The sequence below is a fragment of the Anser brachyrhynchus genome (genome assembly GCF_964034855.1).
Source record: "Anser brachyrhynchus genome assembly, chromosome: 7".
Lineage (NCBI taxonomy): Eukaryota > Metazoa > Chordata > Aves > Anseriformes > Anatidae > Anser > Anser brachyrhynchus.
In genome coordinates this window covers 38315424-38329976 of record NC_137701.1, presented here as the reverse complement: position 1 = coordinate 38329976, position 14553 = coordinate 38315424, and the positions used below count along the sequence as shown (strand labels likewise).

The 14553-nt window shown below is 37.8% G+C and overlaps 1 protein-coding gene across 1 annotated transcript in view; it reads right to left on the bottom strand.

Annotated features, from left to right (window-relative positions):
• Positions 1-3286: 3286 nt before the first annotated feature.
• The window catches only part of LOC308197853 (uncharacterized protein), a 115190-nt gene continuing 103923 nt past the window's right edge, over positions 3287-14553 (bottom strand). Inside the window, exons 10-12 of the transcript XR_013953376.1 lie at positions 14109-14313; positions 8553-8774; positions 3287-5293 (exon numbers count right to left, since the gene is read on the bottom strand). The gene's annotated coding sequence lies outside the window, so the exon portion shown is untranslated. The remainder of the gene's footprint in view (positions 5294-8552; positions 8775-14108; positions 14314-14553) is intronic.

Genomic DNA, 14553 nt, shown 5'->3' with positions numbered 1-14553 from the left:
TCATACATTAAATTTAATGTTGCCTCATTAGTCTTAATTAGATTCCTACATTACACCAGGATTATAGTTTCTTCGTGTTTATGTTTGCTCCTAAAATAAAATCTACACTAGACAACAGTTCAGTGTACTTTCTAACCTTTGAATAAATGTGCCCTGAATTGATACCTATCAATACTCCTAACCTTGAAGAGACAGAAATTAGGCAATCCTACTGTTATCTTTCAGACAGAGAAGCTATGGAGAGTCAGTCACAAATAAATAAATTTAAAGAAAAAAGTACAATAAGCAAATATTAGTAATTACTTATCTTGTGTTTTAAAGGGGTGATTGTTCCAAACATGTGGATGGCTTTTCCATTTCTGTTGAATATGCTTTGATAGTTTTCTCTCACACTAATTAATATTGTCTCCTGGGTTAGGGTTTTCACAGTTTATTTTCTTTCAGCAGTAAAATTCATTTTAAGATGAAGCCACTAATTCAGCATTGGAGCTTGCCTAGATGTTGAAGTAAGAGTAAAGCACACCCCATTATTAGACATAATGACCTATACCAGGATCATGGCACGTCAAAGGCTGGTAATGACTCGAAGGAAGATGACCTGAATCGTGCTTTTCCCTACTAACAAAAATGCCTCTACCCACCGCATTTCAAGTAACCAGTAATGACAGTCCCATCTGAAATGGCACTCAGATTTAAAATAAATAATTATGAATATGTGAGGTCTATTTTATGGTAAAGTAGTGGGACTGAGAAGATAAAACCAAGTGGATTTTTTCCATTAAACTTTTTTTTTATTATTTTATTTTAATAAGAGAAAGTCTGGTTTTGCCAGAATTAATTAAAAGTTTCTTTTCAGAACTTTTATATACATATATTTTGCTTTTAATAAATTGTTGGAGTAGTCCATTTTTCTTATTGCACTTAATTTAACAAGCAACCTTAAAACTCAAAAAAAAAAATAGTTTAAAACATAGCAAAATATTTTTTTAATGTCAATCTGAAGCTTGATTGTTTCAAACACTGAGAGGATGATAGCTAGTTTATAAAATGTTTTCATTCTTAATATTTTGGCCCAGTTCTTGCCATGAAATAGTTCAGCCTCTTTAAACTATTTCTCACCCAGAACAGTCATACATGTTTATCTATTTCTTTCCAACTGACTTATCCAAGCATCCAGAGTAGTATGGGAGCGAAGACAAGCCAATTAACATTATTGCCAGTTAGTGTTCCACTGATATTTTTAAGAGCATTTCATTTCATGTCCTATACCATTAATTTGATAAAATTCAATTAAGAAAAAAAAATGAATTTGCTTGTAGACAGTCTTTCTTGTTAATTAAAATTTCAGAAATACTATAAAAAAGATAGTGTAATTATATGTATTACATATAGTTTGTTTAATGGTTTAACTGAAGTTTTTTGTCTTCATGAATTTTCCTTTCTCAGAAATGTTTACCGAAAACTGAGCAGTTGTTGTGTACTCAAATAGAAATGCACATATTCCAGTGCTCTCACCAGGTACACTGAAATAACACTATTTCCTCTGAGATAAAAACAAGCTGACTTAGGCTTTGAAAAAAAAAATCCGTTCCTTGGCTCAGGAAATGGGGAAATACTTATGAAAATTTTCAAAACCTCTCTGGCTTTACAAGTAGATCAAAGTCTAAATATTTGTATCACAGACAATATCAAAGCAGTCATCTAAGACAGACAGAGATTTGACAGCATCCATCCCCATGCACATTAGAGTGCACAAGTAGTGACTTCGTCCAAACTCAAATTTTAACTTTGCATCCATCCATGCTACAGTCATACATTTTCCCTAGGACTGATCTTCAGAAAGGCCCATGCAACCCAAGAAGAAAAAGGTTTACATTTCCTAAAATCCCCTAATCCTGCCTTTCTGCAGTCTCTCCATAAATTGCTACCTTTTCTTGAGAGGATAAAAAGCTCAATGGTTTCTTCAGTGCTTTGAGGACTTTGTGGTATTATATTCACCAGTGAGGAAAGAAGAAAAAAGGACCAGGTGTCTCTTGTGGCAAAATGCAGCTATGGAACAGCTTAAATACTAAACAAACAAACAAAACCCAAAATGCACAAAATTCCTACTATTTTCATGAAGAATTCAGAGAACATCAAATTCAGTAAATATGGATGAGGGACATGTCCATGGGCTACTGACGGGTTCACAGGAGGTAGGAGGACTGGATTCACAAAATAATTATATTGGGCAGATGATATCATGTAAAATTACAGTACAGCATTAAGCACCTGAAACAAATCCGGGAGAGGAAGGAAAAGAGTGGCAACTGGATGATGAGCTGATAATTATGGAGAAGATATGGATGCCTGAAAATTATGGAGAAGATACGGATTCCTGAGAACAGATCCATCACTTTCAATCTTAAAATTAAACAAAGTATTCCAGAGTTTGTAAAACTTTGCAGAACTGCTTCTTTTGCCAAAAGGCCCCCAAAAAGTCGACTTTGTCTCTTGCATGGATCCACTACAAGGCAGAACACAGCCAGGCAGCATGCATCCATCTCTCCTCACTTTCCCTAACGCAACCTCAAGCAAAAAATAATAGATATCAAAGGAAGGTTGGGGGGTGCTTCTTGTGTTTTAATCACCTCGATGCCCTGGCTGGCCAGCCATGCTGGGCTGTGTTTGAGGAGGGGGGTGTGAGCCCCAGGCACCCCACGCCGTGGGGCAGACCTCCAGCTGGTTGTGAGGAGAGCAGCTCCTGCTCGGCAAGCAGGGAGGAGGCGATGAGGGTGGTGGCCTCCCCAGCAGGAGCTGCTCTGCGGAGCAGAGCTGGCAGGAGATGAGAGGTACATCGTGCTCTGAAAGGAGCTGCAGCAACTTCCTCCAGAGCAACGGGGAACTGAGCGAAGAGCCGCGGCGCACTAAATCACAGCTCCTTCCTTCCAGGCTTTTCCAGGTGAGGAGCAGCTGAGCGCTGCTCTGTGCCCTGGGAGAGCACAAACAAGAGGCCGCTCTACCCCATCGCCACCTCTCCGTGCCTCTGGTTTGATCACAGCCTTCTCACGTGCGTGGGGGTGATCGATTTTCTTCCCATTGGGTTTCATCTGAGGCATAAGGACAGCTCTGGGAAATCACCCAGAAGCGGATTAATTAATTTATTCTGCCTTTCGAAAGAGAGTTTGAATGCTTCTGGGATCAGCCGCTCTCCTCGCATGCACATTAACTGCTTTGGCAAGAGTGCCTTAGCCCAATTTGGTTTGAGTGACAAAAGTTAATTTTATTGATGCGCAGCCTTCTGTGATGCTAGGTAGGAGGTCCGACAATGCAAATCAAATGGCATCTCCAAAAATATCACAGTGATTGATAATGAAACAGTGAGGCAGATTTCTGTGCACTTTTGATCCTACCACAAGCAAACTCTAAATTTAGACATGAGAATTTAAAAAATAAAATTAAAAACAAAAAATGAATGCCCTGTTTCTTTAAAAGTGATTTGTGAAAGATATACATAGCTTGGTGAAGACTAATGCTATTTCATGAAGATTATTTTAAATGCAAAACAAAACTAGATCGAGTAGGATTTTTTAAAAGGGGAAAAAATCTTATCTCGAAACAAGCCTAGGTATAGAAACTTGTTAACTATGTTATTAAAGTTTAATTTCGGTTTTAATGGAGAGGTCATACACTGCAATTTTATTTCACTACTGTATATTACTACACATATAGAGATACATGTTAACTCTTAAGTTAGGTGTGTAAGGGACAGATCTGGAAGCACTTGAACATGGAAGTTGACTGACAGTTACAAGAAAGGCCTTTATTATATTTTCATATTTTGTTTCATTAATCATGTATGTTCATTAACCAATCATGGTAATTTATTATGCACTGTTCCAAGACATCTTGCGCTACAATGGTGTCATTTTCACTTTGATCATCTACAGATCTCATGAGATGACATTTGCAACCATAGAGCCTGGTTCCTCTGCTGTACATGCTGCATGAACGTGTAGGTAGAGATTCAGAAGTGTTAAAAAAAAAAAAAAGTCTATGGTGCAACAGAGTCTGCAAGATACAGAAATTAATTATGTAGCTCAAAGATAACAACCCACAAATTAGGTAGAAATATTCAGGTGAAGTGATTTGCACATGATTTTAATAGCGGATAAGAAACAAAAGGAGATGTTATTCATTTTGTCATGTAATATTTGATCATTAAGTGTTTTGCCAGGTTGTATCACAGTCGATCTATACAACGGTCTGAAAAACATACTCTTTACAAAACAACCTAAGAATGTTCTCAAAAGTCTTGGCTTTCATCACTCTGCTATTGCATTTACACAGTGAGAACCTAAATACATGTTTATCAAAAGATAGTTAGGGGTACCATTACCATAAAACAGTACTTCCTTTCCCCTTAGTCTAATGGTCGCTGCAAGAAACGTTGTGAACCTAAGTATTAGATAGAGGCTGATTTTATGGAAACAAGGTTTACAACTTCTTCACTGTTCGTTTCTGCCTTCTATTGCACCTTTCATAAACCTACTGATTAATAACAAACAGTGAGCAACTCTGACAAGCAGGATTACTAATCCAACGTAACTGTTTATAGTGTGAATGAAAAAAGTACTCCATTTCCAGCCACTGCACTTAATAATAAATTCCTGTTGTACTTAAATGTTGAAGGGATTACATAACTGTCAAAATTCCCTTAAATGTTAAGGGTAGTAATCATATTAAAGACATACTATACAGAAGCAAAAGCAAATGTCAGTTTAGTTATTATTACCATATTTGCATGGAGTTTTAAAACATAAGGGCAGATTCCTAAACACGTCAAATTTGTGCTCATTGTGGTGGAAGAGCGCGCAAGGAGGAGAAGTAGCTGCAAGCCCCACCAGTCAGGCTGCAGTCGTGTGCCATATAAGGGTCAGAAAAAGGAGCTTCACGTGCCGTAGCATAGCCGCAGGGCTGTTCTTGATTACACCAGCTGAAACAGTACCACCAGGACAATTGTGCCAGAAAGGCGCAGAGGAATGCCACACATTCCTCTTCCCTCTCTCCCTCTTCCGCTGTGCATACTTCACGCGAGAAAGCTGTTAGATTGGCTCAATACCATCCCAGGACAATTCCGAAGTACCCACTTAAGACATGCTTATGACAACTGCGGCCCTCTTAGGTATCCTAAGACAGTGATAGCCAGGAATCTGGTGCAAAAAAGTCAAACATGCAGATGCTTGTACACGCGGTCTTCTGATGCTTTTCCTCTGACACTCACTATTGGCTTTAATGCTCCACATTAAACACCCTGGAGGCAATTAGTGACTTATTAACAAGCAGTGCTATGAACTGTCAAATGTTTCCAGAGATAATTCTGATAAATTAATTAAACAATTTATTTAAAATAAATAAATAAATAAATAAATAAACAAATAAATAAGAAGAAAAAAGAAAAGAAAAAACAATGAAGACCTCGCTCTCAAATTGCACTCTATATTTGACTCCTCTGCATAGGAGTCATTTGCAGGATTAAAACCTGAGCCCTGCATCTCCCCACGCTACGATTATTGGCAAAGAAACAATTATTTGACTGTCTTCCAGCACTCTTTTAAAGGACTGGGGTTATTCATGCAGAACCACACCCTACATCCAGCAAGACAAGCGGAATGCTTGCCCATGGAAGTTATGTGCACGCAACGAACCTCTTGTTCCCAAGTTAGAAATGGGACCCCATTATTAGCATTCCTGATATTCATAGCACTGCTCACGTTCCACAGCACCCAGCAGTGCTCAGCCAGCAGCCTCAATTAAAAAAAAAAAAAATGTATTTGCATGGCTTTTACATGATCATAAAATCAGTTTTATAATATAATTTAATAATGTAATTTTCTGAATTGCTCACCTGTGGAGCCCTGCTGGAGGTAGGGCTCCATTCATAAGTCTCAACCAAAACATGAATGCCTGTGTTGCTGGTTGCCACCAACATCCTGGAGGAGCATCATCTCTATGGCAGCACCCAAGTCCCTCCCTCCAGCACTCACTGTACGGTGTCTCTTAAAAATCAGTATTTAAGAGAATACTGCCACAAATGTCAGCTTTGGCTTATAATAAACAGATTAATGACAAGGCAACAAGGAGCAATATTATTAATTCACTGCACGTTAACGTCCAGGGAGAATTACAACATACTCGACACCCAAAAAACTAAGTATTGTCTGGTAACCTACTTAGTGCTGGGTGTAAAGCAGTCTTCCATGGCTAGAGAATCCCTGAGATGTCAAACATTTTCCTCCACAAACTCAAAAATTCAAAACATTTCCAATAATATATGTATAAGAATAGAGATGGCTCTGGACACAGTCTGGAGAAGGTCAAATTGCATTGAAACCTCATCTCTTTTTTTAGGTTAGTTATTGCTATGGCAGTAGTGATAAATATTTTGTGAAAAATATAAATAAAGCAGGCTAGATGTTGCATACTCAGATTGGGTGTCACCAGAGAACTTTTTTTTTTTTTTTTAAAGCAAAATTTCTAGGAGGGATTTTGGCAAAAGCATTAGTGTGGAAAGCACCACGGGAAGCGCATCATCCCTAACATGTATGACAAGCTACAGCGGGTTCCCTGTCATCATGGTTATGAGCCTTTTTCCTCTCCCTAACTTCTGGCCCTGCCTCTGTGTCGAGCTCTTCCTTTACGGGAATTTTGAGGGGGGAAATTGCCCGTGCTCTTATTTCTCAACATTCTTTGACCAACTGTCAAAACAAACTGCTTTTTTCAAATCAAGTTTTTATTTAGGGATTCTTTTTCAATCTCCAGTTTGGTGCCTATCCTCAAACAGGGGAGAGGCCTCATGGCTCAGCAGATGGTTACCTCAGGAGGTTTTCGGAGCATTGGAAAGGTTTGAAGAGGGAACCCCACACTCCTTCATTGGAACCTGAGGTCTCCCCAGTCCATTGACATCTACCATCTAATGCCTGATGACAGGGGAATGGAGACAGCGTGTTTCAGCTACATTTCAAACACTATCAAAGCCCCTTTCCATTGTAACCGAACTGTTCTAATTATGCACTTTTCCCTTTGCTGTATTCCTCCAGGTCTTGTCTCACCAAATGATGTAACTCTTGATTACAGTTCTTGTATTCAGCTTGTACAACGAGGCTGAAATACTCCCTAACACCTTGATGACAAGTACATGGATTTGCCTGGCAAAACAATAACCACGCTAAAGCTCTTTTAACATGCCGGTTTCTTTGCTGAAAGCATCTGCCTATACTGTCAATTCATCCTGTGCCTCTTGGGTGTCTGACTTTAGCATAAGTATGCAAGTCCTATAAATGAATACATGCCGCTGGGGGTAGCACTTACAGTAGAAGAGTATCGTCTCATGAGTGATAAGGGTGACAGAAGTGCAAAGCAGAGCTGAGTGGATCTGGCACTCACATTGCGAATAACGCAGCATTCGTACTGGAAGATTTTCCCACAGAATGACATGCAATAATTTATTCTAAGCCCTTCCAACTTGTGTGTGTGGTTGTTTTTTTGGTTGTTTTTTTTTTTTTTCTCCTCCCTCCTCTGCAAAGTTGCTATCTTCTGCAGCTTTTCTCTAAATAACTATTTAAGAGAAGATGCCACTTCTAAAATGAAGTACCTCGTTTAAGAGAAAACTAACCAGTCCAACCAAGTAAATAATTGTAGTGAAAATTATTCCCACATGGTTGCATTCCACAAAAGTATGTCACTGTGGGGGAAAAAAAAAAAAAGAAAAAAAAAGGAAAAAAAAAGTAGGCTTTTTTTAATACTAAAATACCGGTGGTCTAAGGTACAAGTTTGCAGAAGACCAAATTTCAAATCATTAGTTATAAATATACATGCAGAGTAAAAATATGCCTCCTGAAGTTTTAAGCAGGAAACACCATTTAACCAATGACAACCCAGCTCTGAGCATTTCAACTTCCTAAAGGTCATGAGCATGAAAGACTTCCAGATCCCCCAGTGCTCTGCAGCACAGAGAAGCGTAAAAACTCTCATCCTGAGCCAGACTTGTTCCCCAACACGTCTACTGTCATGTCTCCAGCACTAGCCACCAACAGATGTTCCAGCAGATGCAAGAGTGGGTGAAATAAAGATGGCTGTAGGACACTCCTTGTCTTCTGGAGACCGAATATTTTCCAACCACACATGAACACATACCAGTTAGCTAGATACAGGCACTGTCCTGTCACCATTTTGAGCCATTAGTCGTGAATGGGACGCGTTCCTGATACCCTGCCTCACACTTCTGATGAAAAGGGCAGAAACCAGTGATCCTGGAGTCTGAAGCTACTGTGGAAATTTTGAAACCTTCCTGGTCACTTATGAACAACCATTTCTCTTCCCCCACCTTCCCTATCCTCCCACCTAGGCCCTCTCCTGCCTAGGTTACTCCTTAGCTGCACTGTTCAACTCTTTAGTAAAAATGGCTAAGTAAAAACTACAAGTCTTGCACTAGGGTTAATATATATATATATATATATATATCCATTTTCTGTAACAATAGAAACCCAATTAAAGGCAACGAAAAACTGTACCTTTCTCCTGGAAACTTTGCTCAGCCTCAAGCCTAAGCACACGCATCTATGAGACGTGCTCCTCTTGCCTTTCTGCTGCCTGGTCTCCAGCTGTCGGTGGTTAGTACAGAAGAGAGGGTGGCAGATACTGCTCCTCAAAACATTTCTGCTATTCCATTAGTGACTTGTCATCTTCAGCAACTTGATCCGATAGCAATTCTTGAGCATGCACCTTCCTTTATACTACAATTCCCAGCAAACAAACAAACAAGCAAGAACAAAACAGCATTAAAACATGGGAAGCGCTTATGATTATGGTCAGTTCTGTTAGTTTTGATTTTGCTCACCAGAAACCTCAAAATATAAGCATAGCCTTCAAAATACAAGCTTACAATGTCTAAAGGTCCCAATTTTATATATTTTTTTCTTTTTAATAGTTAAGTAGGAGTCTTATAATGTCCAAATGGAAAAGAAAGCGTAATTATATTCCAGTTTTAACTATGTAGCAAGGTTGAAATACTGAAATCCTTTAGGAAGCAGGAAATCAATGCAATGAATGACCAGCTGTCACATGGCAGTAGAACAGTGGGAAAGGAGGGGAAGACCTACAGAAAACCTACATAACTTTTAAGAAAAGTAAAACTTTATTTACAGTAGCTGTGTTTGGATTTGAAAGTAAGAGTCCACCCGCAATGAATGTAGTTCACAGCTTTTCCACGTGGTAATCTTCACGGTTTGCAATCATAGTAAAATCACATTTAACAACAGAAGAAAAAAGATTAAAATAATAATAATAATGACAAAGAAGAGGAAGCGCACACAAAAAAAATGGTTTGGGAAACAATCTTTGAGATCATAAACTGGTATGTTCCATCAGATAGCTATGATGCTCCCAGGGGACAAACTGCAGGAGCACGTGAATCACTGCACTAAGCATACGCACGTCTTTGTGAGACTGAGTCTTAATAGATTTCTGTAACACATGCATGATTTAAAAACATACTTTCATTTAAAAGTTCGGTTTTGTAAGCACATCAAAGCTTTGAAAATGTAGATTTATGTATTTTAATAATGCATATTAATAATATTGATATAATTATCACTATTCACATTTGAAGACTCCTGAATACAATTTGTTCAAAGATTACTTTAAATTCAGAATTGGGAGTAAGAAGATCCATAATTTAGTGGGTAGAAGTGGGAGTCAAGATTTCTGGAGCCCAATTTTCACAGTATTTAAATGCTGCAGAAAATCAACGTAAAGCCCTGAAACGGACTATGGAAAAACTGTTAATTCTCATTACAACCTTTATCCAAAACACGAACTCAATAGACTGAAATTCATATACTTCTGTGTGGTTTAATTGAGTGCTTTGAGATCTCATGACGAGTTAACAAAAGTACAAAGTAATATAATAAAGATAACATTAATTAGAATTATTAAAATTCATACACTAATACCTATAAACTAAGCAGTAGGGACCAAGTTATTTATGGGTGCTTAATATAAGGATGAATGTTAAGAATATTAATTTGGACAACTGAACACAGTATACCAAAATTAGAATTTTGTTTTGTTCCCGTAAAAGAATAAACTTTTATGTCTATATACTTTGATTAGACTTAAGATGGTCAGTTAATACTTAACACCAAGTGCTAGGTAAAATGAGCTTTTTCTGGAGCAACCAGTGACATGATGGGGAGAAAGTCATTTATCTTATCTAAAGGCTGCAGCACTGAGCAAGGGGATGGATGCAGTATGTACCCAAAGCTCTGCTGAAAGGCAGTAGGTTAAAACAGTAACACAAGTGTCCAGAGGAAGCTACACCAATGGCCACATCAGCTATCTGCTGCCAGCCTGGGGACTGTGACTAACTTGCACATACATTTGCATATGTTATATAAAAATGAATGTATAAAGTTATATTTATCTGTACTTATATCTTCTTTGATATGAGTGGATGCTGCTTGTCCACCCACAGTAAAAACTTACAATATTGTAGGCTTATAAATACAGAAAAGAGGAGAGCAACTTACAACAGATTTCTCCTAGGCTACACTTCATATTCCGTTCAGAGGAACAGAGCTGTGGACAGCAGCTAGGGATCATAACACATTGTCAAGGTGGCCATCAACAAATACAGCACTGTTTCCAGTGCTGTTGCATTCCCATGAATAAGGTGTGTGTGTGCAGGAAGAAGGTCTGATGAGGCATGATACTAAACTTGACTGCTTCACCTTCATTTCTCAGCATAGCCAGGGTCCTCGGACCGTTCCCATTAGTTATGGTTGTCTGCATGCACTGCATCCCGTCATATCCTATCCCAAGAGGGGCACAAATGCATGCAATAAGGGTCTGAGCTACCTCCCACTGAAAGTCAGTGGGAGTCTTCCCATTGATTTCAAAGAGTGCTGAATCAGGTTCTCACTGCATAGTGAGGAAGATGTTCGTTAAGATTTATAAACATGATTTTCTGTTCATCTTTCTGCTTCCTAACTTCATAATCTCAGTTTCCTGGACTAATGCCATGGGTTGCTGTTCTGTAGTTGATTTACAATAAACAGAAGAAAAACTCTGTAAGCTTGTATTTTACTGCCAGTGACACACACTTCAAATTCCTTCTGTATTCTCAATGAGAAAAAAAAAAAGTTACTGTGTTTTCTCCAGATCTTTGTAGTATCTGGCTTAATCCCTAATTGAAGAAGAGTAGATTGTTATGGAGACACAAATTATATTGTACATAATGAATTTCATCAGAATACAAATATAACAATATTGCTTTTTGCCTTTCAACTGGGGAACATCATATTTTAAACTTGGGAATCATTTAGCTTTCAGATTTCTCAAAGTAGTTGCAAGGAGACTTCGAATTTCAAAGTAATTGCGAGGGTATGTGAAGCTCAAATCCAGCTTAATGACAAAGGGGAAGAGAAACTGAGAAATCTCAATTAGCATAACCAGCGATAACTAGATTCAGTTTCTGGTTGAACAGTATCAGATCAGTACAAGGAAACAAAACACTAATTTAGGAAATATCAAGGTTTGGGGGGAAGAAGGGGAAAAGGCCAGCAGATCTCAAGGCCAAGCTGCCATTACCTCTCTGAAACATCACAACTCAAAGACAGACAAATTCACAGAGTCATTCAGGTTGGAAAAGACCTCTAAGATCATCTAGTTCAACCTTTAACCTAATACTGACAAATTGCCCAAATAACAAAGTGACAGCCTGAACCTTCTTTTGGTTTAGTTTTATTTATCATTATACTTTTGGTTTTGCGTTCGAAGTTGCCCAGTGGGTAAAGCTAATATGTTTAGTTTCAGGAAGAAAATTAAGAATAGAAAAGTCCAACTAAGAATACAACTCATCCCCACCTATATTGTGCATATTCTACAATACTGACTCTCCAGGGAGCATAACCTAGTAGGTAGCTGTGCTAGCATCTTGCGATATATTTGTTGTTGTTGTTATTCTGTATCCATGCACGGATCTCAGTAAGTAGAGGATTAACACTTTTTTTTGAAACTTTTATTGTGTACCCAAATGAACATGAACATCTTCTTTGGATAACACAGTATAAATTACCTAATTAAGACACATGATCTGTGTAGTAAACCCACATATATAAAACATGTGCAGCAAGCAGTTTTTCAGCCCAAATGTGTCACTGGATTGTTGTTCTTTTTTTTTTTTTTTTCAATTTAGGAAAAAGAAGTATACCACATGTAGACTAATCGTCTCCCAGATTTCCTTTTTCTTTTTTCTTTCAATTACAAGGGCATTGTCATTACACAAGTCCAAAACCAAGTTCCTCTTGCTGGGAGATTTGCAATTTATTTTCAGATTTTAACAGAAAGAAAGGAAAAAAAAGAAAAAAAAAAAAGGCTGGTTATGTCCATCTTTAAAAGTTGATAGGTATTTATGATCTCATAAATTTATGTGTGGCAGCAATGTAGATAATTCTATACAACCATTAAAACTAGTGCTGAATTAAAAATTAGCATGAAACAGAGTAAGCATAGCATATATAATGCCAGCAGCATGAAGTCCCAAAGGGTGTGTGCAATCCTTGAGGATATAAAATGGAGAATAGCATGTAGCAGCAGAGAATGGTTGTCACCTCTGTGTACAGCATTAAGAAAGTCATGATGATTGTGGAAAAAAAAACAAAACTAAAAAAAAAAAAATCCAGTTCTTGCATTCATACAGTAAAAGGTATAGCAAAAAAAAAAAAAGTGGAATTGACTTTGAAAAAAACAAAGTTATTAAGAACACTCTTTACAGATTTAAACTCCATCTGCCTCATTTATAAAAGAGAAGGGTTTTGATGTGAGATAACTTTTAATCAAGAATAAACAAAATCCAAAATTTGGAAGTTAAAGATAAAGAAATTTAAATGAGAAATATTTTAAATAATGAAAAAAAAAATCATATCACCATATTAAAACTGATTCTTTCCTGAGGAGGAATATTTGTCACGCTGAAGTTTTAAGAGTGTTATAAGTTGAAACGTAAATTAGAAATCTCATGTTGATGTTACTGGACAAAGCCCTATGGCCTGTAGATCAAGAGGTCAGACTAGTCCCTTCTGACCTTTAAATACAAAAGCAGCATTTTTATTTAGCACTTCTATTATTTGTATTGTGTTAGTCCTGAGAGTTCCCAGTCACAATTAAACTCTGCATCTTGGAAGACCCTGAGCAAAAAGAGATTTCATGAGCCATCCCCAGGAGTTTATAGTCTTAAAGTTCAGTTTTGCAACTTGCAGTGAATAAAGTCCCACATAAGTGGAATCATTTTCCCAAATTCAATGATAACGCAATAGCGAAGTTTATTATAATGGTATTTCTCTTATTTTGCCATCACAGTATTTGGGAGTTTGACTGCATTCCTTGTTAAGTAGCCTATTCTGTTTTGCTCATGCAAGACTCCAATTTGCCATTTACAATTCCTGAGTTTATTAACTTTAAAGTCCTGGTGCCAGCTATTTTATATGGCAAGCCAGAAGGCAGGAAGAGGCCTGTGAGTTGCATGACGTGTACACGTTCCTGGAGAATGCACTGGAGATTTCTCCCTTTGATCTGAACCTCTGTAATACAGGAAGGCTCATCATGTTGGCTAGACAAACTCTGTTTTCACATTTGGAGGCCTTAAATGTCTCCAAGTTACCCAAGAAAAGATTTACTAAACCTCGTTTTGGAATACCCAACCTAATGGGGTGTCCAAGTTTCAGTCTTCTGCTGAGGGAGCCACGCTTCCCAGCTCTCCTGTTTGGGGTCTAGTGCTGATGCACATACTTCTGGCTACTGGAGCCAAGAAATTACACATACAGTGCCTCAGCAGCGCAGTTCATGTCCCCAGAATTGTTATATTTCTGATCACCACAATAGTTACTAAAAGCTTGTGCTCCAGACTGGTGGGATTCAGTTTCAATTTTTAGCACACTATTTTCACCACATCCTACACCCAGCCACAGCTTATCTATCATTTGATTCTGACAGATACATATTTTATATTTTGACAAGCAACCCACTTGACTGCTTCCCTGTGACATCATCTTATCTCTGAATGTACCAACCTGTTAATAACTTCATTTTCTGGTTGAATTTTTCCAAATTAAATTAAGCAGGCGAAACATGTTAAGCTCACCAAGTCCTCTTAACACTTCTGCTGAAGGGCATCTTCTGATAGCTTGATTTTGAAAAGGGCAGCATACAACCTGTTCAGAGAGGGATCTGGTCCAAAATATCAGGTTTCTGGAAGGTGGAAGATTTCTTCCTTCTCTAAGAAGTATAAAAAGGACAAAACACAAAACCAAACAACAAAATTAAATAATTATTATCTGTTAACTAATATCCTAAAGATTATATCATTATTTAATGGTACTTGAAGGAAGCCCTTATAAGATAAAAAGGAGCAATACAATCTAACAAACTAATTTTCAATTTTTCTTCTGTAGATAGAGAGATGGAAGCTAAATATAGTCCAATGTTAGCATGAAATAATTTTCTCTCTATCTTGCA